The sequence below is a fragment of the Stegostoma tigrinum genome, chromosome 6 (assembly GCF_030684315.1).
Source record: "Stegostoma tigrinum isolate sSteTig4 chromosome 6, sSteTig4.hap1, whole genome shotgun sequence".
In the NCBI taxonomy this organism is placed as follows: domain Eukaryota; kingdom Metazoa; phylum Chordata; class Chondrichthyes; order Orectolobiformes; family Stegostomatidae; genus Stegostoma; species Stegostoma tigrinum.
The window spans coordinates 108522139-108547281 of record NC_081359.1 but is presented as its reverse complement, the minus strand read 5'-3'; the positions used below and the strand labels follow the sequence as shown (position 1 = coordinate 108547281).

At 45.0% G+C, this 25143-nt stretch overlaps 1 protein-coding gene across 2 annotated transcripts in view; it reads left to right on the top strand.

Moving 5' to 3' along the window:
* The window catches only part of LOC125453517 (P2Y purinoceptor 3), a 56139-nt gene that overhangs the window by 5760 nt on the left and 25236 nt on the right, over nucleotides 1-25143 (top strand). The window contains exon 2 of one of the 2 annotated variants that reach the window (XM_048533222.2): nucleotides 5014-5352. The exons of the other annotated variant lie outside the window; for it this stretch is intronic. The gene's annotated coding sequence lies outside the window, so the exon portion shown is untranslated. The remainder of the gene's footprint in view (nucleotides 1-5013; nucleotides 5353-25143) is intronic. 2 annotated transcript variants of the gene reach the window in all.

Below are 25143 nucleotides of genomic sequence, written 5' to 3'. Positions count from 1 at the left end.
GGCCATCCAAAACTAGAGGGAATAGGTTTAAGGTGAGAGGCGTAAGGTTTAAAAGAGATCCTAGGGCAACTTTTTCACACAGAGGGTGATGCCTGCGTGGAATAAGCTGCTAGAGGAAGTGGTGGGGGCTGATACAATTACAACATTCAAAAGGCATCTGGGTGTGTGAATAGGAAGAGTTTAGAAGGATATGGTCTAAAATGCTGGCAAATGGGGCTAAGCTTGTTTAGGACGTCTGGTCAGCGTGGATGAATTGGACCGGACACTCTGCTTCCATGCTGTACATATCTGCGACTACAACTCCATGCATTCCCAATGCCCCAGGCAAAAGCCGTTACCCAGGTACATCCCAATTGTATCGCCTTTACTTACACCCAGAACCTCTTCTGTAAGTACCGACAATCTGCCTCCTTTTGTTAATTGATAAACTGTCCATGAAAACATCCCTCACCCTGACTAAAAGCTTTAATAAGTAAATTCCCCGTGTCCGGGATTAATTTTTGAACAGGATTCTAATTACAAATACAAACATGGAAAACAAACATTGTAATCAGTCACATGCAGAGAAATTGAAAAGCAGAGTCCCTCCTGTGCAGGAGAGATTAGCGAGTTAACCCTCAGTCATGCATCATTTTATAGCCTTTCCAGTTACTCTTCGCTATTCCCTCTGATCACATACATGGATTTCCTAACCCTCACCAGGTTAGATTTGCTAGCCACCTTCCCGTTGTCCTGTTACCTCCAAAAGGGTTACATGGGTTATAAAGGCAGGGGAAACATATTAGAAGTGAGGAACACCACAAACAGAAGTTCCCTGGTGAATTACAGAATTCAGCAGGGTTTCTTAAGATCCAAGTACTTCTTGGGTACACTTGTCACTGACAATTATCAGGAGGACCAACCTCCAGTACTCTATTTGAAACCTCCCTCATTGACACCAAGATGTGGACACACCACTGGTGGTCATACCTGTCCGCGATGTGTCCTTCTCAACCTGCTGACAATCTTTGACCTGCCTTCCTCCTTCAACTATAGTCCAGCTGGGTGGGACTGTTTGACCTGTATTCTACTATGAGCTATCTAATTATAGCCAGAAATCCAATGACTTCCCTTCCCATCCAGTTATCTCTGGCATCCCTCCTTCTTACATCCACTTCTATTTCTCAGCTACTCGCTGGGCAACATTATCTGAAAATTTGACTCCCATTTTCACATGTATATGAATATCATCCAGTTCTACTCCATCATCTCTAAATAATCACTGTTTCTTAATTATCAACTATTCAATATAGGCAAAATTCCCCTCCCTACAGGGCATTAGTGATCTCGATGGAGTAGGCTCTTATTATTGAATTCAAATTCCACCCTCTGCCATGGCAGGATTTGAACCGAGGTCCTCAGTACTAATAGTTTAGTGATAATACTATTCAGCCATCACCATCCCATCAGCATCTCACTTGAAAAGCTTCTACCAATGTACCATCACCTCTTCTTTTGTGCAATGTATTGCAAGCCTGCTTGATCAACTGAGCTAGCTCATCATGTTTGTCAGAGCAGAGTATCAGGCATTTGGCACAATGCGTACAGAATGTATTTTAAACGTTTAACTGAGAGCCAGCGTGGTCAGAGGACACAGGCGGCATAAGTAAACATTATCTGTGTGTGTTAAGACACAGGCAGTGGAATTTTGAAAGACCTCACATTTATAGAGGGTGCTAGGCCAGCAAGAGTGTGTTGGAATTGTCAAGTCTGGGCTTAATAGAGGCATGGATGGGGGTTTGAGCAGGAGAGGAGCTGTTACAGAGGTGGAGAATGGATGGCCTCAGTGATGGTCGAAGTCTCGTGCTGGGGACGAATAGGCAACAAGTTTGTGGAAAGTCTAGTCCACCATCAGAGATGTGCCAAGGAGAACGATGGAATCAGTGGCAAAGGAGTGGGCAGGGACTGAAAGCAATATTGTTGACTTTCAAGTGCCCTATGAGTAATAAATACTGGCCTGGCTAGTGACATCCATTTTCAATGGATGAGAAAAAAAAATGTTACTAGTCTAAAGAGCTCAGACTAATGTTCTGGATGTGTGGGCTCAAATCCCAGTATGGTAAATGATGAAACTGGAATCCAACAAAAATTCTGGAAAAAAAAATCTAGTCTACTGGCAACCACATAACCATTTTTATTACAAAACATTTCAAAACCTTCTAAGCATGCAACTGCACTTTATTGCTGTAAAACTCATTTCTTTTACCAATATCCTTTAGGGAAGGGAATCTTGCCATCCTTCCCTGGTCTGACCTACATGTGACTCCAGACCCACAGCAATGTGGATGACTCTTAATTGGCCTCTGGGCAATTCGGGATGGGCAACAAATTACTATTGATGCCCACGAGGTGATGGCCTAGTGGTGTTATTGCTGTATTGTTAATCCAGAGAGCCAGATAATGTTCTGGGGATGTAAGTTTGAATCCTGCCACGGCAGATGGTGGAATTTGAATTCAATGAATATCTGGAATTTACAATGTAATGATGTCTGTCAATCCATTGTCAACTGTCAGGTAAACCGCATCTGGTTCACTAATGCCCTTTAGGGAAGGAAACTGCCATCCTTACCTGGTCTGGCCTATATGTGACTCCAGACCTGCAGCAATGTGGTTGAGTCTTAACTGTCCACTGGGCAATTAGGGATGGACAATAATTGCTGCCTGGCCAGTGATACCTCATCCCATGAATGGGGAAAAAAAGGAAAACAAAAACATCTTTAGAAAGATTTAGAGCCAGGAATGCTTATGATGCAGAGAAGAAGCCAATTGGCCTGACAAGCCTGTACATATTCAGAATTTGCTTGAATAATCCAGAGCTTCCCGACCACCCTGATTTCAACCCTCATTAAAAGTGGTAATGGTCTTTGTCTCGATTTCTCCCTTTGAGGAAACACTTTGTGCCTTAGCCTCGCTGTGTTTAATATAAAATCCTCCAATAATCCCTCCTCACTCCCTTAGTGACAAGTTGTAAATTGATGAATTCTCACCACTGACTCCTCAGCCAGCTGAAATAACCTCTCCCTCTCCACTCCTAAATCTCCTTCTTGGCTCCAATGATTCACAATTTTAGGCAATGTTTAGATCCATGTTTTCACAATATGGGGAGGACTGGGCAGGCAGTGAAGTGAAGCTGATGTAAAAGTTGTAGCCAAGTTTCTGCACGGCAAGTTCCCAGTAGCAGCATTGACACCACAACCAGGTACTCTGCTTGAGTGATATCGATGGAAGAATAAATATTGATCAGGACACCAGGGAGACCTCTACTGATCGTTCTTCTACCTGAGAGGTCTAGCCTGAAAGATGGCATTTCTCAGAGTGCAGCACATTCTTTGTCTGACATTGAAACTTCAGCCTTTAAGAGCAGGTATCAGTCTGTAACTTAAGAACTAGGAGCAGTCTCTTGAGTCTGCTCCTTGATTTAATATGTCATGGCTGATCTCCTCTCGGCCTTAACTCTACTTACCTGCCTGCTCTCCCTAACTATTTAACTGTTACTAATTAAAAATCTGCCTCTCTCTCCCCAATTTTTTTCGATGTCACGGTATCCACCACACGCTGGGGTAGTGAATTCCACAGATTCACAATCCTCTTGAGAGAAGTAATTTCTCCTCATCTCTGTTCTAACTCTGCTGCTCCTTGGCCTAAAATGCTGACCTGTCACTCAATTACCTCTTGAATGAGCTTTTGCACACTTCTCCGCTGCCAATAAAAGAACTTCGCCTCCAAAATGGCAGCAGAGCAGAACTCCTGAGCCGGAGCTCATCCGTTCCATCCATTTCTGCTCTTTGCCTCTTTCTCCTTTTGCATTTTCTTTTTGCCTCCTATTCTTGTGCTGGTGATGCCTAGGGTGACGCACTCGTGGCCTCAGTGTGGAGTGGGACTCAGTCTCAGCATGCACTCAGACTCCCAGCCTCAAAAGGGTCTGGGTAGGAAGGACTGTTATTGTGAACTCTTATTTCTCTATTTTTCTAATTTATTGCTGGACTTTTTATTTAAGTTTTCCTTAAGAAGCTGCCCCTTGGTACCTTTGTACCTAAGACGGCTCCATAAGTGGCAACTTGTAAACTTTTCACATATGCTCATGTGAGTACATGTGACAATAAAGCTCATTCTAAGAAGGGCATGATGTGGGCAAACAAAGAGACCCAGATTGGAATTGGCATCACATCAAACAATGTTTCACCATCGTCATGATAGCTTATACAGTGCATTATCTTCCTCTTTTATTTTGAAAACAAGAATAAGAATGAGCAATATATCAGATGTCTTCTCATGTTTCTTCCCTAAAGAATTTCTTGCTTTAGCTTTTGGCTTTGGTGTCTGTTTGAGTTCTGGGAGACAGCTTTGTGGTAGATCAATTTGTCTTAACCTTGCCTGATAATGAAGGCAAGGGAAGAGAGGCAAAACTGGTGAGGGGACATTTTTCTGATTCGGCAAGAACAAGAATGTAATCAGATCAAAAAAAAAGGGTGGAATTTCTTTCTTGAAATATATGCAGCTAGTCAGGCAGAGCTTCTGTTTCACAGATTAACACCAATTTGATGTTCCTTTGCTTCATGATCAATGACTGAAGAAAACAAGTTATAAAACCATATAAACACTGATAAGGTGGCCTATCAGAGCACCCTACCTTTCCTTTATTTCAAAAATATACTTATTCATGAAACTTTCTCTGTATATATACATAGTGGCAAATGTAGTTTGGTTCTACAATAGCATATCAAGGAAACAAACAAACATTGAAGTTGACTCTATCCAAACAAATTCTAGACACATAGAGATATTAAGAACTGCTGATGCTGAAGTCAGAGATAACACAGTGTAGAGCTGGATGAACACAGCAGGCCAGGTAGCATCAAAGGAGCAGGAAAGCTGATGTTTCAGGTTGGGACTCCTCACGTTTACAACACTATATTTATATGCATTGAGGCACTAGGACAGTCCAATAACTGAATGGACCCCCTTTACTTTCAGCAGGAAGACGTCAGATGGTGGTGCTTCCCCACTGTGCCTTGGCAGCAGCTGCCCCAAGCTTTAGTGCGTCCCTCGGCATGTAGTCCTGGACCTTGGAATGTGCCAGCCTGCAACACTCATTCGGGGTCCACTCCTTGTTCTGGAAGACCAACAAGTTTCGGGTAGACCAAACAGCATCTTTCACCGAATTGAGGCTCCTCCAGCCCCAGTTGATGTTTGTCTTGGAGTTTAACCTGGGGAACAAACACACTAATTGTGTCAACTCTTCATTAGAGCTCTCCAATCAAGTCACTCCCCTGATTTCTCTCATAATCCTGCATTTTTTCATTCCCTTTTCAAGTAAGTGTACAAGTCTCCTTTTACCTACAGTTTTGGTGGGACAGTGGTTGCAGAGGTAATGTCACTGGCCGAGTGAGTCCAACATCCCAGGCTAGTGTGTTATTAACATGGGTCTGAATCCCACCTTGGCAAGTGAGAATTTGATAAAAGAATTCAATAAAATGTCTGGATTTCAAGTTGTAATCCAACTTGTAACTACTGTTAATTTTCACAAAACTGATTCATCAAAATAAAACAACTGTGAATGTTGGAAATCTGAAACAAACAGAATGTGCTGGAGAAACTCTGCAGGTCTGGCAACCATCTGTTGAGAGAAAAAACAGAATTAACATTTCGAGTCTAATGACCCTTTGTCAAAATTCAAGCTTCTCTTTTTGTTTCTGGCTCACTAGTGTTCCTTAGGGAAGGAAAGCTTCCATCCCTGTCTGATCTCCGTGTGACTCCAGACCCATAGCAATGTGGTTGGCTATTAAGTGTGCCCTAAAATAGCTGAGCAAGTGAATCAGCTTGAGGGCAATTTTGGGGATGATGGTCAAAAATGCTGGAGCAGCCAGTGACACCCACATCTAGAAAAAATGATCACATTTCACACTTCTGTGCACTCCTTTTCCATTCAGTCTGTCTATTCCTGTTGATTTAATCTGATTTATTAACTGTAAGTAGGTATAGTGAAAAGTTTTGTTTTGAATACGGTACAGGCAGACCGTATCATACAAAGTGCATTAGGGTAACAGAACAGAGGGAGGAAAACAATGTTCCGGCTGTAGAGAAGATGCACAAAGAGCAAGATGAACATTTAAATTTAAAATTTGGGATGTCCATTCACAAGTCTAATAACAGCGGGGAAGAAGCTGTTCCTGAATCTGATGTTAATAAGGATTGGTTAGCTCATTTGGCTAGGCAGCTGGTGTGCATTTCAGAGCTATTACCAACAGCATGGGTTCAATTCTCTCAATGGTTGAGATTACCATTGAAAGACTCTCCTTCTCAATCTCTCCTCCCAACCTGAAGCATGGTGACCCTGAGGTTAAACCACAACTGGCTGTCTCTATCTAATGTGAGAATGGGACTGTGGTGATTTTATCTTTATTATCCCCTGCAGACTGTGCTTCCTATTTCCCAGAAGCTCTTACACAAACAAAGAAGTTGCTGGAAAACCTCAGCAGGTCTGGCAGCAGCTGTGAAGAAAGAATCAGAGTTAAAAGTTCAGGTCTGGTGACCCTTCCTCAGAACTTCCATCAGCTCTTATTTAACTCCAAAGAGGCCCAATGCTTGGACATATTCCTTTTGCGTGCGGAGGACAGGTATCGAAGAGAATGTATGAAGCTTCTAGCCAGTGTAAAAGAACCACTTTGTGACCCTTGCCGATAACCTTATGATGGCTTTTAAGTGTTTGTTTTTACAGAAATGCCTGGTTATGATGATGGCAAGGGCATCTGATTGGTTATTTTCTTGAGTGGAGAGAGACCCTTTCTTAATTGAACACCCTCCCACTGTCTGTCATAGCAAGGTAACTTAAAACAAAAGACCCTGTCTCTCAGTGATTCTTTTCCATGATGCTGTAAGATATTGGAGCAGAAGCTAGTGCAGGCACTAATATCCTCCTCTTGTGAGTCCATGAATTTGGCTCACCTTTCAATCAAAATGTAGGAACTAGGAGCAGGAGTGGGCCATTTATCCCCTTAAGTCTTCCCTGCCGTTTGATAGCTTCAACCCTTCAATCCATTACTAATTTAAAAATCAGTCTCCCTCCTCCTCAATTTTATTTGGTGTCCCAGCATCCGCTGCACTCTAGGGAGTGATTTCCACAGATTCATGGCCCTTTGAGAGGAATAATTTCTCCTCATCTCTGTTTTAAATCTGCCACCTCTAAACCTAAACCTCCCATTCTAGACTGCCCCACATGAGGAAACATCCTTTCTACGTCTGCTTTGTCAGCCCCCTTCAACCTCCTAAATACCTCAATTGGATCTTATCTCATTCTTCTAAGCTCCAGAGAATAAACTGGGCCTGTACTTTTCAATTTCTATTTATAAGAGAAGCCTGTCATCTCTGGAATCAATCTAGTGAACCTCCTTTCAGCTGCTTCCAATACAATTACGTCCTTCCTCAAATGTGGGGACCGAAACAGTATGCAATACTCCAGGTACAGTCTCATTAATGCCTTCTATAGTTGTAGAAACACTTCCTCATTTTTATACTTTATTCCTTTGGTAATAAATGCCAAAATTCCATTTAACGTCCTTATTACCTGCTGTATCTACATACTTGTATTCTGAGAGCAAATATCCATGAACATCTAATCCATTTAACATCAATTAATATTTACAAAAGAGATTAAGAAGTTTCACTGTTTGCATGAGGAAGTCTGTCTACTCCTTTAAGGCTGGCCTCTAGTTTTGGAGCTATTATCATTGATGGAATTGTAATGATAAGTGGATGTTTCTCCTTGTGGGAGAGATCAGACCAAAAGACCATAGTTATAAGATTAGGGACTTCCCGAATCTAGACAGAGATGAGGAGAATTTCTTTACCCTTAAAAGGTCATGAGTTTGGAATTCACTTCCCTACTGATTGATGGAGATGTGAGTCTTTGAGTATTTTTTAGGCGGAAGAGAATTGAACCTTAACTAGCAAGGCAATCAAACAAAAATGATGGAGGGGGTGGTAGGTGGAAAAGTAGGTTGAGGTGACGATCAGATCAGCCTTGATCTTACAGAATGGGCTAGAGGGGCCAATGGCCTACGTATTCTCCTAGTTTGTGTGTCACCCATCATAGAGTCATACAGAACAGAAACAGACCCTTTGGTTGAACTAGAGCATGCCGACCATAACCCTCCACCTTAGGAAAAAAACACCTGCCATTTATCTTACCTGTACCCCTCATGATTTTATAAACCTTCATAAGGTCACTCCTCAACCTTAAGATGCAGAATGTGCCAACACTGGACGACTCCTTGCGAGCTCCTTCAGCAGACCTAACTCTAACATTTCTTATAATTGTCCTACACTTCTAAACTTAAGTTCTACTCTAGCCTCAAATAGTGTAACCTGCACTGTAACCTATACGCCTCTAAGGCTTTTTGATCGGTGCATCCTTTGCATGCTGTGATCTGCCTGAACCGCTCACAAACAAAGCTTTTCACTGTGTTTTGGTACACGTGACAATAAAATCAATAAGTCCTATGCTCCAGTGAAAAAAATTCCAACCATTCATTATAACTCAAACCCTCCATTCCTGGCAGCACCCTCATAAATTTGTCCTGAACCCTCTCCAGCTTAATAATATTGTTGCTATAACACAGTACTCCAAAAGAGGCCTCATCAACATCCTGTACAACCTCAATGTGACGTCCCAACTCCTATACCTGAAGGCCTAAGTAATGAAGGCAACAATTTCAAACACCTTCTTAACCGCAGTAACAAAGTGTGGGGCCGGATGAACACAGCAGGCCAAGTAGCATCTCAGGAGCACAAAAGCTGACGTTTTGGAACCGCCCTGTCTACTGCACTACCCAAGTTCTTATTTTTAATTTAGTGCTGCCCTTGTCTGTTATAACAAAATGCAGTGCCTTGTGTTTATCCAAACTAAATTCCATTTGCCACTCCTCAGCCCATTGACCCCATCAATCAAGATCTCTTTGTAATCTTAGATATCCTTCTTCACTGTCCAATATACCATCAATTTTGGTCTGATACGCAAACTTATAAAGCATGCCTTCTGTAATGTTATCTAAATCATTTATATAAATGACAAACAAATGTGGACCGAGCACCGATTCCTGTGAAACAGTTCTGGTAATCTGCCTCCAGTCCAAAAAAACAACTCACACCCCCCCATCCCCCAACGTCACTCTGTTGCCTGCCGTTAAGCCAATTTTGTATCTGATTGACAAACCCGCCCTGAATCCCATGTGATATAACTTTACTAATTAGTCTACCATGTAGAATCTTGTCAAAGTCTTCAATAATGTCTAAGTCTTCAATAATGTCTAAGTAAACAACATCCACTGCTCTGCCTTCATCGGTTCTCTTGGTTATCTGCTGAAAAAACTCAATCAAGTTTGAGAGATATGATTTCCTTTGCAGAAAACTTATGGAATATCGCTAATCATCCTTTGCCTCTCCAAATGCACCTCTGACAACTTACCCCCCACCGGAATCAGACTCAGATTTATAGTTGTGATCAGAGATAATGGGAACTGCAGATGTTGGAGAATCCGAGATAACAAAGTGTGGAGCTGGATGAACACAGCGGACCAAGCAGCATCTCAGGAGCACAAAAGCTGACGTTTCGGGCCTAGACCCTTCATCAGAGAGGGGGATGGGGTGAGGGTTCTGAAATAAATAGGGAGAGAGGGGGAGGCGGACCGAAGGTGGAGAGAAAAGAAAATGGGTGGGGAGGTAGGGAGGGGATAGGTCAGTCCAGGGAAGACGGACAGGTCAAGGGGGCGGGATGAGGTTAGTAGGTAGGAAATGGAGATGCAGCTTGAGGTGGGAGGAGGGGATAGGTGAGAGGAAGAACAGGTGGGGACAGGTTGGGCAGGTTTCCCACCTCAGGCCGCACCTAAGATGCTGCTTGGCCTGCTGTGTTCATCCAGCTCCACACTTTGTTATCTCAGCTTTATAGTTCCCAGCCTTCTCCTTACATTCCTTGTTAAACAAAGGTATAACATTAGCTACTCTCCAGTCATCTGACACCTCACCCATGTTTATAGATAATACAAATATTTCTACACGGAGTGTTGTAATTTCCTCCCTATTTTCCCACAACATCCTATCCTTGGCAATGACCATGGAAATAATTCTGAGAACATTACAATAATCAGCATTTTGTGGATAAGAAAATGTCTAATGATGATAGAGGGAAACTTCTTAAGGAGTTAATGTTCTCAGAATTATTTCCACTGTCGTTGCCAAAGATAGGAGAAGTTGATCTTCATCTGAACTTAGTGTTAACTGCAGAGACTGTCAGGGAGTTGCTTTGACTGCAGTTGGCTACAGAAGGTGAAATGCCATGTCTCTTCTCATGTGCACGGTGGAGATCATGGAAATTGCTACTTTACTCTTTAGTGGCAAGTCAGTGTGAGCTAGGCCAACCCTGGATGATGAGCCATCTTCTTGAACTGCTGCAGTCCATTCGGTGTCAGTGTGAAGGAGACAGTTCTATGTTACTTTGCTACTGACCCATTTACTGATCTGCCTTCCACAACTTTTTGTTTGCATTTCATCATCACATGGTCTGTCCTCCCTAACCAACTCCCTTTTATTGTTAAAAAAAACGCTTTGTTTAAATGCGTGTGATAATGGGAACTGCAGATGCTGGAGAATCCAAGATAATAAAATGTGAGGCTGGATGAACACAGTAGGCCCAGCAGCATCTCAGGAGCACAAAAGCTGATGTTTCGGGCCTAGACCCTTCATCAGAGGGGTCTAGGCCCGAAACGTCAGCTTTTGTGCTCCTGAGATGCTGCTGGGCCTGCTGTGTTCATCCAGCCTCACATTTTATTATCTTGTTTAAATGCGTGCTCCCTTGACAATCAGCTGCTCTCTATTGTGACTGGAAGATGTCCTGATTCTTAAAAGCGCTATTATTTACAACATGGTCAATCCAACAAGGAGCTGATGTTGAACTTGTACAAAACACTTGTTAGGCCTCAACTGGAGTATTGTGTTGAGTTGTGGGCTCCACAGTATAGCAAAGGTGTGAACACAATAGAGAGAGTGCAGAAGCAGTTCCAGGGATGAGTATCTTCAGTTAAAGAGGAGAGAGTTGGGACTGTTTTCCTTGGTGTGAAGAAGGCTGAGAGGAGATTTGATAGAGCTTTTCAAGAACCCACGCAGACTTGATAGAGTAGACAGAGAGAAACTGTTATTTCTCATAGAATGAACAGGAATGATAGGGCATTTATTTAAAGTGATGTGCAAACGAAGTAAGAATGGAGTGACGTTCTGCACTCATTAAGTATGGAATATACAGCCTGGAAGGGTGTTGGAAGCAGGCTCAATTAAGGCATTTAAGAAGGCATTCGATGCTTATTTGGATAAACATAATGTACAAGGGGAAAGAAAGAGAAATTGGCACAGAGTAATCATCTTCATCTAATGAGTTGGTGTGGGCACAACGTGTCAAATGGACTCCTTCTATCATTCTGTGATTTAGGAATCTGCCACCACAACCACTTAACCTGATCCAAGGTGTTACAGAGGTATGTGAGCTTCTCAAGATACACCCATTCCCAGCAGAGCTTGGGTCATGAGCACATCCCACATTTCCACTTCTCTGTTTTTGGAGGGATATTTTACTGAGGCTTCAAGAGTCGCGTTATACTCTGATATTGATGTATTCAGGTAATGTTCTTGTCCCATTTTCCAACTTTTGGTTTGTAGTACTGCAGGTTATGGCACCTCAAGAGTAGACCAAAGTTTTTTTTACTATGGAGACAAGTTTCGCCATCCTCTGTGTGAATGCATTATCTTTAGCCTCCTCTCTATTCCCACTTCCTGTTACTTTTTAAATCTCTGTAGCCTGGTTATTGATCCCTTTGTTTAAGGATAAAGGGCTGCCCTATCTAAGCCTCTTGTAATTTTAAAAAAAACCTCTGGTCAATCTTTCACTATGATCTTCTGATAAAGAGAAAGCAGTTTGTACTTGAAAGGTAGCAAAAACTGCCGATGCTGGAGTCAGAGACATGGAGCTGGAGGATTACAGCAGGCCAGGCAGCATCCGAGGAGCAGGAAAGCTGACATTTTGAGCCTGGACCCTCTTCAGAAATGGGGAAAGGGAAGGGAGCTCAGAAATAAATAGAGAGAAGAGGTGTGGGGCTGGGGAAGGTAGGTTGAATGGTGATAAGTGAGTGCAGGTTGGGATTGGTGGTCATTGGTCAGTGGGAAAGATAGGTGGGACAGAAGATGGACAGGTTATGTCAGGTCAAGGAGGCAGGGATGAGAGGGAGGGTTGCATGTGAGACGAGGCCAGGGTGGGGAGATTTTAAAACTGGTGAATTCCATGTTTAGGCCATTGGGCTGCAGGTAAGATCAAGCAATTCCATTCGTCAAGCCTATCACAACATTGACCAAAATCACACTGATCTGTCCCAGACTTTGGCTCTCAACTCTTCGATATTTCAAAAATCCACTTCCTCTTTAATTACTTTTTGTGATTCATCCTCCAGAGCTCTCTGGAGTACAGCATTTCGGAAGAAAAAGACCTAAAGGGCTGCAGATGCTAGAAGTCAGAAACAAAAATAGAAATTGCTGGGAAAATTCTGAAGAATAGTCACTGGACCTGAAATATCAACCTTGTTTTCTCTCCACAGATGCAGCCAGACCTGCTGAGTTTCTCCAACAGTTTCTGTTTTTGTTACAGAATTACAGATATTCGCTATCCTCTGGGAGAAGAAATTTCTTTGCATCTTCCAATTTTAACTGAGTGTCCCCTTATTCTGAAACAGTGTAGCCTAGTTTCAGATTAATTCACTCGGATTCAGTTTCAGATTCAATTCAGATTTATTAGAATGTTACCAGGGCTGTAATATTGTAGCTACAAGGAGATATTGGAGAAGTTGGGGCTGTTTTCCTTGGGACATAGAAGGCTGAAGGGAAACATGATTGCGGTATACGGAACTGTGAGGGATAGAGATTGAGTAGATAGGAAGAACCTGGTTCCCTTGGCTGACCATTCAAAAACTAGGAATCATTGATTCAATCTGCGAGGCAGAAGGATTAGAGGGAAGGCGAGGAAAATCTTTTTTATATAGAGGGTGGTGTATTGCTGGAATTCACTGCCTGAGCTGGTGTTGGAGGCAGAGGCCCTAAACTCTTTTAAAAATGACACTGGATCTCCACCTTAGGGGCTGTGGGCCCTGTGCAGGACAATGGGATGTGAGGGTATCTTTAGTGTCTTTGGGTCAGCATAGGCAAGATGGGCCAAATGGCCCCCTTCTGAGCTACATCATTTCTGTGTTTCCATTAAAGGCCTTTTGATTCACTCACGTAGACTGATAAGTTCAAAGAAAGATTTTATGCAGTGAATCTTACCCAGGACCTCTCAGTCGCACATTTATAATGTGGTGGATATCCTTGACACTTTTTAATGTATTGTCATCTTCTAAGGGAAACAATCCCAATTTTTTTTCCAGTGTAGGCTACGTCACCACAAGCAACTATTAAAAGACATTCAATCCTCTTAACTACAATAGACATAACAAGGAAGAAAAACGTTAACAAATTTGGGGAAAGGATTGGTACAGATCCTCAAGGGCAGATGACGATTGCAGCTTAATGAGTAGATTCACCTCAGTTTGTAGGAAAACATTGTTTACTCTATCATCAACTATATTTAAAGAGGAGTCAAAATCATTCACTTTCATTTACTTACTTTACAAAATCAATTGTTTTTGTTTGGAACAACCTGCATTTACATAGCACCTTTAACATAGCAAAAAGTGCCCCTGAGGTGCTCCTTGGCACTACAAACTAACACTTGACTCTGATCCCCTATGGCAACATGACAGTAGATGACAAAAGAAAGCTCGGTAAAAATTTTAAGATAGATTCTCGGAAAGTAAAGGGGGGAGGTGGAACATTCTACAGGAGGCTAAGTAGGATTGAAGGTTTGAGGTTATAATCTGGGCGACACGGTGGCTCAGTGGTTAGCACTGCAGCCTCACAGCGCCAGGGTCCCGGGTTCAATTCCACCCTCGGGTAACTGTGCAAACTCCACACAGACATTCTCCCCATGTCTGCGTGGGTTTCCTCCGGGTGCTCCGGTTTCCTCCCACAGTTGCAAAGATGTGCAGGCTAGGTGGATCGGCCATGCTAAATTGCCTGTAGTGTTCAGGGGTGTGTGGGTTATCGGGGGATGTGTCTGGGTGGGATACTCCGAAGGGTGGTGTGGACTTGTTGGGCTGAAGGGCCTGTTTTCACACTGTAGGAAATCTAATCAGATCAGCCATGATCATATTCAATGGTAGGGCAATTTGTGAGGCTAAATGACTCACATCTCCTCCTTTGGTGAGACAGATAGGGAGTGTCTTGGGGAAAGCATAGGGAGGGACGTTACCTTAAGGCATGGCCATGGAGAGTGGTGCAGTTAAAATGGAGAACTCTTGAGAGGCCACAAATAAACGTCGAAAATTGGTGCAGGAATAGGCCATTCGGCCCTTCAAGCCTACACCATTATTCAAGATGGTCATGGTTGATCATGCAATTTCAGTATTCTGCTCCCACTTTCTCTCCATACCCCTTGATCCCTTTAGCTGCAATGGCCATGTCCAGCTCCCTTTTGAATCTATCTAACAAACTGCCTCAACAGTTTTTTTGTGGGAAAAAATTCCACAGACTTCACATCTTATCTCAGTCCTGCATGTCTTACCCCTTGTTCTTAAACCGCGAGGAGTTAGAGGAGTGCAGCTTTCTCATAGGGTTCTGGTGGGTTGAAAGGGTTTAGAGGTAGGGAGGGCTGAAGCTATGGAGGGATTTAGAAAAAGAAAGAGAATTTGAAAAGTGAAACATTGCTTAGCCAGGAGCCAATGTAGGTCAATGACAAGTTGTTGATTTTGGACAGGGTGTGAGTAAGGTCATGGAGAATCTGAGTTACATGTGCATAGCCATCTCAAAAAATGCTTCAGATGGTTTTATTTGGCTTGATTTATTATTGTCATATGTATTGAGATACAGTGAAAAGTAATGTTTTGCATGCTAACCAAATTATACCTTACCTAAGTACATCAGGGTAAAATTACAGAATGCAGAATATAGTGTTACAGCTACAAAGAAGTTGCAGTCTCAGAGACTGAGGGTCGACCTTACAGAAGTGTATAAAATCATGATGTGCATGGATACGGTGAATATCAAAAGTCATTTACCCAGGCTGGGGGAGCCCAAAACTAGGGAGCATTGGTTTGCGGTGAGAGGGAAAATATTTAAAAGGGACCTAAGGGGCAAATTTTTCTCGCAGAGGGTGGTGCGTGTATGGAATGGGCTGTCAAAGGAAGTGGTGGAGGCTGGTACAATTACAGCATTTAAAAGGCATCTGGATGGGCCCGTGAATAGGAAGGGTTTAGAGGGATATGGGCTAAGTGCTGGCAAGTGAGACTAGGTTAATTTAGGATATCTGGTCAACATGGACGAGTTGGGCTGAAGGGTCTATTTCTGTGCTGTTCAGCTCTATGACTCTATCAGCTCTAATATATGAGAGTCCCATTCATAAGTCTTTTAAAAGCAGGAAAGAAGCTGTTCCAACAAGCATTTATTACAGTTACTGATATCTCCAAATTTTACATTCACAGGCACTTCAACAAACATTAAGGTATTTGATTACAAAGAGTAATGTACATGTAAGCTGCGTGTCATGTTTCATGTGGTCCAAGTCCGGAAAGAGTCTGAGATCTTCATAACCTCAAATTAAATTTTGTGATATAGTGTTGACATCATGAGCATGTCTCTTACAGCCATATTGATGTTCTGCATCTCTTAAAGGTATGTTTTATGTACCTGACCATAAAACATAGCACAACAGGAGACTAATTTGATATATCTTCCAGACAGCTGGTACAGGAATGACAGCCTGAATGGTTTCATTCTGTGCTACAAAATTAAGCATGAACAATTCTTGGAATATAAGTAATGTTGGAATGGTCATATTTACTGTTAATCGCTATTACTTTTAAAATTCATCCACGGGATGTGGGCATTGCTGGCCAGGCCCAGTGTTTATCATCCATCCCCCAACTATTCAGGGGGACAGATATGAGTCAACCCTGTTGCTGTTGGTCTGGAGTCACATGTAAGCCAGACTAGATAAGGAGAGTAGATTTCCTACCCTAAAGGATATTAGTGAACCAGACGGGTTTTTTATTTTTACAGTTTGCATGGAGATTTTTTTCCCCAGTGGAGTCAAGCAGAAGTCTCAAGAACTTTTAACCTAGTGATGTAGAAAGAATAGAGCCTTATTCCCAGCTTGGATTAAGAGTACGCTGGTGTGGTCCTTAGAAGTGGTGTTCGAACTTGTGTTGTTTGTAGTGGTGCCAGAGTGCCAGCCCTGACAACTCCTCAGAAAATACAGAATCATGCAACACTCAGGCTTTCATCTGTTTGATGGCTCTTCAAAAGAGCTCTCAAATTAATCACACTGTCCCTGCACATTCCCCAGAGCCTTGCAGATTCACCTTTTTCAGTTCCCTGCTTGAAGGTGGCTCTAATTCACAACCCCATGATCACCTCTAGGGGAAGGGTAGGGGTGTGAGTTCACCCCAGCTAAATCGGGGGTTGAACCCCATTCTGTTTATACCAATCTGATGCATGCTGGCCATCCAATACTACACCCACCCCACGCTCCAATGACACTAGATGGTATTGCTGTAGCACCACGTACTTTCCATCAATGCTCGATTTGATTTATTATTGTCCCATGTACCTAGGTACAGGGAAAAGTTTTTTGTTTTGCATGCAGTACAGGCAGATCACACCATACGAAGTGCATTACAGTAAGAGGAAAAGGTGAGGAGTACAATGTTACAGGTGCAAAGAAGGTGCATTTAAAAGAAAACAAGATTAGCATTAAATTTGAAATATGAAAGGTCTGCTCACAAGTTGAGAAACTGTGGGGAACAAGCTGTTTTTACATCTGTTGGTACATGTGTTTAAGCTTTTGTATCTTCTGCCTGATGTAACAGGTTGGAATGGATTATAACTCGGGTGGGAAAGGTCTTTGATTATGTTAGCTGCTTTTCTGGGGCAGTGGGAAATATAGGTAGAGAGTCAATGGATGGATTGGCCTGTGTGATGGACTGGGCTGTGTTTGCAACTCTCTGTAGTTTCTTATGCCCCTGGGCAGAGCAGTTGCCATTTCCAAGCTGTGGTACATTTCTATAGAATGCTTTCTATGGTGCATCTGTAAAAGTTGTTGGGAATCCTTATGGACGTGTTGAGTTTCCTCAAACTCCTGAGGAAGTAGAGGCATTGTTGTTCCTTCCTGACCATAGTGTCAATGATAGTAGACAGATTGTTGATAATTGTCACTCCCAGGAACATGATACTCCTGACTATTTCCACCTCAGCTCCATTAATGTTGTATGTGCAGATAGCAATGGGATACGCTCCAACTTTCTTTGCATCCTATGGCTGACCAGGAATCTCTCCTACTCCTACTCACCTTGTCTGGCTCAGTGATAAACACTCTTTCCATCGCCAGGAAATCCAGGAGTGGGGACTCAAACCAGAGTTTCTGACACAGCGGCAGAGTTGCTACAAACTGTCACAAAATAACTCCCCTGCAAATGGTGGAGCTGGATGAACACACAGCAGGCCAAGCAGCATCTTAGGAGCAGGGAAGTTAATGGTTCAGGCCTAGACCCTTCATCAGAAAAGAGGGAGAGGAAGGGGGTTCTGAAATAAATAGGGAGAGAGGGGGAGGCGGATCGAAGATGGATAGAGGCGAAGATAGGTGGAGAGGAGACAGACAAGTTAAAGAGGCGGGGATGGAGCCAGTAGAGGAGAGTAGAGGTAGGGAGGGGATCGGTCAGTCCAGGGAGGACGGACAGGTCAAGGGGGCGGGATGAGGTTAGTGGGTAGGAAATGGAAGTGCAGCTTGAGGTGGGAGGAGGGGATAGGTGAGAGGAGGAACAGGTTAGGGAGGCGGGGACAAGCTGGGCCAGTTTTGGGATGCAGTGGGGGAGGGGAGATTTTGAAGCTTGTGAAAGCCTGCAGCCCAACGGTATCAATGTGGATTTCACCAGCTTCAAAATCTCCCCCCCCCCCACCCCCCCCCCCCCCCCACAGCATCCCAAGACCAGCCCAGCTCGTCCTCGCTTCCCTAACCTGTTCATCCTCTCACCTATCCCCTCCTCCCACCTTAAGCTTTCCTTCCTACTAACCTCATCCCGTTCCCTTGACCTGTCCGTCCTCCCCGGACTGACCTATCTCCTCCCTACCTCCCCACCTACACTCACCTCACCTGCTCCATCCCCGCCTCTTTAACTTGTCTGTCTCCTCTCCACCTATCTTCTCCTCTATTCATCTTTGGTCCGCCTCCCCCCTCTCTCCCTATTTATTTCAGAACCCCCTTCCTCTCCCTCTTTTCTGATGAAGGGTCTAGGCCCGAAACATCAGCTTTTTGTGCTCCTGAGATGCTGCTTGGCCTGCTGTGTTCATCCAGCTCCACACTTTGTTATCTCGGATTCTCCAGCATCTGCAGTTCCCATTATCTCCTGCAAATGATTCCTTTTCAAATAATTATCCAAACCCCTTTTCAAATGCTACTTTTTTGCATCTCTTTCCACTGCCCTTTCAGACAGTGCAGTGCAGATCACAAATACTGGCTACATGAAATGATCATCTCCAACTTTATGGGGAGGCAATGGCCTAGTGGTATTATCACTGGACTGTTAATCCAGGGACCCGGATGATGTCTTGTGGACCTGGGTTCAAATCCTGTCGTGGCAAATGGTGGAATTTGAATTCAATAAATATCTGGAATTGAGATCCTACTGATGATTGTGAATCCATTGTTGATTGTAGGGTTCACTAGTGTCCTTTAGGGAAGTAAACTTACCTGGTCTGGCCTACATGTGACTCCAGACCCACAGCAATGTGGTTGAGTCTGATCTGCCCTCTGGGCAATTAGGGATGGGCAATAAATGCTGCTTGGCCAGTGATGCCCTCATCCCATGAATGAATTAAAAAATAGCTCACCCCAGCACCTTTGCAAATGATCTCGGGTCTCTCTGGTTATTGGCCCATTTGCTACTAGAAATACTTTCTTACCCGCTATATTAAAACCCTTCATACCAGCAAGGTGCAAATACAGATGAGGCAGAATGGTGACTCAACCGTTAGCACTGCTGCTGCCTCACAGCAATCTGGGTTCAATTCTAGCCTTGTGTGATTGTATGGAGTTTGCATGTTCTTCTTGTGCGGAATCAAACAATCATAGATCCCTACAGTGTGGAAGCAGGCTATTCAGCCCTTCAAGTCCACACCAACCCTGCCCTATCCCTGTAACCCTGCATTTCCAGTAGCTAACCACCTAGCCGGCATATCCCTTGACACTGGTTAATTTTGCATGTCCTATAGGAGGAAACCCACACAGACGTAGGGAGAATGTGCAAACTCCACATAGACAGTCACCTGAGCTTGGAATCGAACCCATTTACCTGGTGCTGTAAGTCAGCAGAGCTAACCATTAAGCCACCGTGCCACCCAAAGGCACCATGCTGCGTCTGCGTGGGTTTCCTCTCGAGGTCCTAAGATGTGGAAATTAAGTGGTTTGGCCATGCTAAATTGCCCAGTAGTGTCCCGAGCAGGTGGATTTGCCTTGAGGAATGCAGGGTTGCAGGGATAGGGTGGAGTAATGCTTGGGATGCTCTTTGGAGGGACAGTGCAGTCTTGATGGGACGAATAGCCTCTGTCTGCACTGTAGGGTTTCCATGATTCTATGAAGCAATGTTAAAGGAGATCTGAATCAGCCTTTATGTACAGGAGTTTACTTTGAGGGGATGTAGATGGTTGCAAGTGTCATCTCCAGTGAATCAACAATCACAGAAAGAAGCCTGCAGCCCTGCCTTTTTCTTGGAGATAGATCCCAGTTACCTTTCAAAGATTTATTCCTTTATTTACCCTCAATGGCTCCTTAAACCACGGCCGCCACATAATATACAGGAGAGGTCAAGAACTGGCCCTGTAACATTCTTTCCATTTATGGCAATTTGTCCCAAACTATTTTCATGCAAACATCAATCTGTAATGTTTAGTCAATTATTGTCTGGCAGTGAGAAGCTGAGCCGTCTATTTGCACTGAGTTAATGCTGCAGCCTTGGCTCACAATATATAAATTCTGCATAAATTAAGGTACATTAACAGTTGGCGCAGATACAATCAGGAAAAACAAGAAGTGTTGACTGCAGGCAGTTAAGTTTCCTCTTGCTGCCAATTTCTTCCTTTTTCTACCGACCCTTGTACCAGCATAGCTCAGCTAAACCTTTGAATGCCACATAAAGAAGGCTGGGTAATCAAATGTGAGGCTGGATGAACACAGCAGGCCAAGCAGCATCTCAGGAGCACAAAAGCTGACGTTTCGGGCCTAGACCCTTCATCAGAGAGGGGGATGGGGAGAGGGTTCTGAAATAAACAGGGAGGGGATGGAGGCAGACTGAAGATGGCTAGAGGAGAAGAGAGTATGGGTGGGGAGGTAGGGAGGGGATAGGTCAGTCTGGGGAGGACGGATAGGTCAAGGGGGTGGGGTGAAGTTAGTAGGTAGGAAATGGAGGTGCAGCTTGGAGTGGGAGGAGGGGATAGGTGAGAGGAAGAACAGGTTGGGACGAGCTGGGCTGGTTTTGGGATGCAGTGGGGGGGAGGGGAGATGCACATTCTCCCCGTGTCTGTGTGGGTTTTCTCCGGGTGCTCTGGTTTCCTCCCACAGTTCAAAGATGTGCAGGCTAGGTGGATCGGGCTATGCTAAATCGCTCATAGTGTTCAGGGGTGTGTGGGTTATACGGGGATGGGTCTGGGTGGGATGCTCCAAGGGGCGGTGTGGACTTGTTGGGCTGAAGGGCCTGTTCCCACACTGTAGGGAATCTAATCTAAACTGTTGCTTCTTTACAAACACAATGAAATTAATAAACTATCGGAAAATTGCAATAAATGTTCCACCGTCTATATTAGGTGACGGTGATCCCCAAGCCACTAAAACCAACAGGCAGATTTCCAATAAGAATCAGCCCCGGGATACTGTGGTTACTGGTTTGTCAGATATGGGGTAGGCTAGGGGACTGACTTCCAATGGTGCCATTCTGAGGCATGGATGCCCGAAATCGTGGGGGCTAAGAGCTAGTCCCTTGCTCTTGTCGCCGACATCCCCCACCCCACTTGGCTCACCATCCCATGTCCCTGCAAAACTCCAGTCAGGCGAAAAGCGAAACAAAACACAAAGGGCAGGATCAGTTCTGGAGGAGCAGTCAGTAGTCGCATGCCGCTGCTCTCCCTCTGACTGGCGTTTTCAGGAAACACGTTACTCCATTGATGAACGAACTGAGAGGACAGGCACTACCTAGTCCTGAAGAAAGGTTACTGGCCTCTGTTTTCACTTTCCCCAAAGAAGTTGCCAGACCGTGTGAGTTTCTGAGATAATCAAATGTGAGGCTGGATGAACACAGCAGGCCAAGCAGCATCTCAGGAGCACAAAAGCTGACGTTTCGGGCCTAGACCCTTCATCAGAGAGGGGGATGGGGAGAGGGAGCTGGAATAAATAGGGAGAGAGGGGGAGGCGGACCGAAGATGGAGAGTAAAGAAGATAGGTGGAGAGAGTATAGGTGGGGAGGTAGGGAGGGGATAGGTCAGTCCAGGGAAGATGGACAGGTCAAGAAGGTGGGATGAGGTTAGTAGGTAGCTGGGGGTGCGGCTTGGAGTGGGAGGAAGGGATGGGTGAGAGGAAGAACCGGTTAGGGAGGCAGAGACAGGTTGGACTGGTTGTGTGGTGCAGTGGGGGGAGGGGACGAACTAGGCTGGTTGAGGGGGATGCAGTAGGGGAAGGGGAGATTTTGAAACTGGTGAAGTCCACATTGATACCATATGGCTGCAGGGTTCCCAGGCGGAATATGAGTTGCTGTTCCTGCAACCTTCGGGTGGCATCATTGTGGCAGTGCAGGAGGCCCATGATGGACATGTCATCTAAAGAATGGGAGGGGGAGTGGAAATGGTTTGCGACTGGGAGGTGCAGTTGTTTGTTGCGAACTGAGCGGAGGTGTTCTGCAAAGCAGTCCCCAAGCCTCCACTTGGTTTCACCAATGTAGAGGTAGCCACACCGGGTACAATGGATGCAGTATACCACATTGGCAGATGTGCAGGTGAACCTCTGCTTAATGTGGAATGTCATCTTGGGGCCTGGGATAGGGGTGAGGCAGGAGGTGTGGGGACAAGTGTAGCATTTCCTGTGGTTGCAGGGGAAGGTGCCGGGTGTGGTGGGGTTGGAGGGCAGTGTGGAGCGAACAAGGGAGTCACGGAGAGAGTGGTCTCTCCGGAAAGCAGACAGGGGAGGGGATGGAAAAATGTCTTGGGTGGTGGGTTCGGATTGTAAATGGCGGAAGTGTCGGTGGATGATGCGTTGTATCCGGAGGTTGGTAGGAGGCTGGCTGGCTTTCCAGTGTTTCAGCTGAGGAATTACCAGATTTGGATTTCAGCTGAATTGGAAGGGGACTAATATGGTGGCGGGGAGATTTGCTAGAGCAGCTCGAGAGGGTTTAAGGTCAGAAATCACACAACACCAGGTTATAGTCCAACAGATTTATTTGAAAACACAAGCTTTCAGAGCCTCACTCTTCCTTCAGGTATTTGTGAGAGAGGTGGCATTGGCACAGAATTTATAAGTGAAAGATCAAAAGGTTGCACCATTGATGAGGAAGTATTAAACAAACCTAAGATACTGTTAAATCTTTAATTGGTTAGGAAGTTTTAATTGATTAACATGTGTTTGTAAATCCCTGAATTTCTTTCAAGTCACTGCGCTGAGAGAAGTAAACGTTTTATCAGTGTAAAACAGGGGTGACATTTAGGTCAGACACTGCATGGTAGGTGTAAGGCCTTGTTTAGAATCTGTGATAATGGGAACTGCAGATGCTGGAGAATCCAAGATAATGAAATGTGAGGCTGGATGAACACAGCAGGCCCAGCAGCATCTCAGGAGCACAAAAGCTGACGTTTCGGGCCTAGACCCTTCATCAGAGAGGGGGATGGGGAGAGGGAAATGGAAGAAATTGGGAGAGAGGGAGAGGCGGACCGAAGATGGAGAGAAAAGAAGATAGGTAGAGAGGAGAGTACAGGTGAGGAGGTAGGGAGGGGATAGGTCAGTCCAGGGAAGATGGACAGGTCAAGGGGGTGGGATGAGGTTAGTAGGTAGGAGATGGAGGTGCGGCTTGTGGTGGGAGGAAGGGATGGGTGAGAGGAAGAACAGGTTAGGGAGGCAGAAACAGGTTGGACTGGTTTTGGGATGCAGTGGGTGGAGGGGAAGAGCTGGTCTGGTTGTGTGGTGCAGTCGGGGGAGGGGACGAACTGGGCTGGTTTTGGGATGCGGTGGGGGAAGGGGAGATCTTGAAGCTGGTGAAATCCACATTGATACCAAGATAATAAAATGTGAGGCTGGATGAACACAGCAGGCCAAGCAGCATCTCAGGAGCACAAAAGCTGACGTTTCGGGCCTAGACCCTTCATCCCGAAAGGTCAGCTTTTGTGCTCCTGAGATGCTGCTTGGCCTGCTGTGTTCACCCAGCCTCACATTTTATTATCTTGGAATTCTCCAGCATCTGCAGTTCCCATTATCTCCACATTGATACCATTGGGCTGCAGGGTTCCCAAGCGGAATATGAGTTGCTGTTCCTGCAACCTTCGGGTGGCAACCTTCAGTTCACCTGGGCCATCTCCAGCACATCCCACACCTTCCTGGACCTCTCAGTCTCCATCTCAGGCAGCCAGCTTGTAACTGATGTCCATTTCAAGCCCACCGACTCCCACAGCTACCTAGAATACACCTCCTCCCACCCACCCTCCTGCAAAAATTCCATCCCCTATTCCCAATTCCTCCGCCTCCGCTGCATCTGCTCCCACGATGAGGCATTCTACTCCCGCACATCCCAGATGTCCAAGTTCTTCAAGGACCGCAACTTTCCCCCCACAGTGGTCGAGAACGCCCTTGACTGCGTCTCCCGCATTTCCCTCAACACATCCCTCACACCCCGCCCCCGCCACAACCGCCCAAAGAGGATCCCCCTCGTTCTCACACACCACCCCACCAACCTCCAGATACAACGCATCATCCTCCGACACTTCCGCCATCTACAATCCGACCCCACCGCCCAAGACATTTTTCCATCCCCACCCCTGTCTGCTTTCCGGAGAGACCACTCTCTCCGTGACTCCCTTGTTCACTCCACACTGCCCTCCAACCCCACCACACCTGGCACCTTCCCCTGCAACCGCAGGAAATGCCACACTTGCCCCCACACCTCCTCCCTCACCCCTATCCCAGGCCCCAAGATGACTTTCCACATTAAGCAGAGGTTCACCTGCACATCTGCCAATGTGGTATATTGCATCCACTGTACCCGGTGTGGCTTCCTCTACATTGGGGAAACCAAGCGGAGGCTTTGGGACCGCTTTGCAGAACACCTCTACTCGGTTCGCAATAAACAACTGCACCTCCCAGTCGCAAACCATTTCCACTCCCCCTCCCATTCTTTAGATGACATGTTCATCATGGGCCTCCTGCAGTGCCACAATGATGCCACCCGAAGGTTGCAGGAACAGCAACTCATATTCCGCTTCGGAACCCTTTTCCATTACTTTTCTCTTTTCTCTCCATCTTCGGTCCGCCTCCCCCTCTCTCCCTATTTATTCCAGTTCCCTCTCCCCAACCCCCTCTCTGATGAAGGGTCTAGGCCCGAAACGTCAGCTTTCGTGCTCCTAAGATGCTGCTTGGCCTGCTGTGTTCATCCAGCTTCACATTTTATTATCTTGTTTAGAATCTGTTTGTTTTAGTTTGGAGTCTGACTGGTTTTATTTCTAAAATAGGAATTTATAAATTGCCACACTGCCTGGCTGTCTATAAATTATGTGCTTTTTGAACAAACTAGAATGTATTGGCAAATACAAAAGGATTTAAACTGGCAAAGGGAGATGGGAATGTGGGATGGGACCCGCGGAGATAGTGAGGAAGAGCAGTCTGAGACTGATACAGCTGGGAGAAGGAGTAAATCAGAATCCGGACAAGGTAGGAAAAAAAGTAGAGAGTGAGGTAGGACT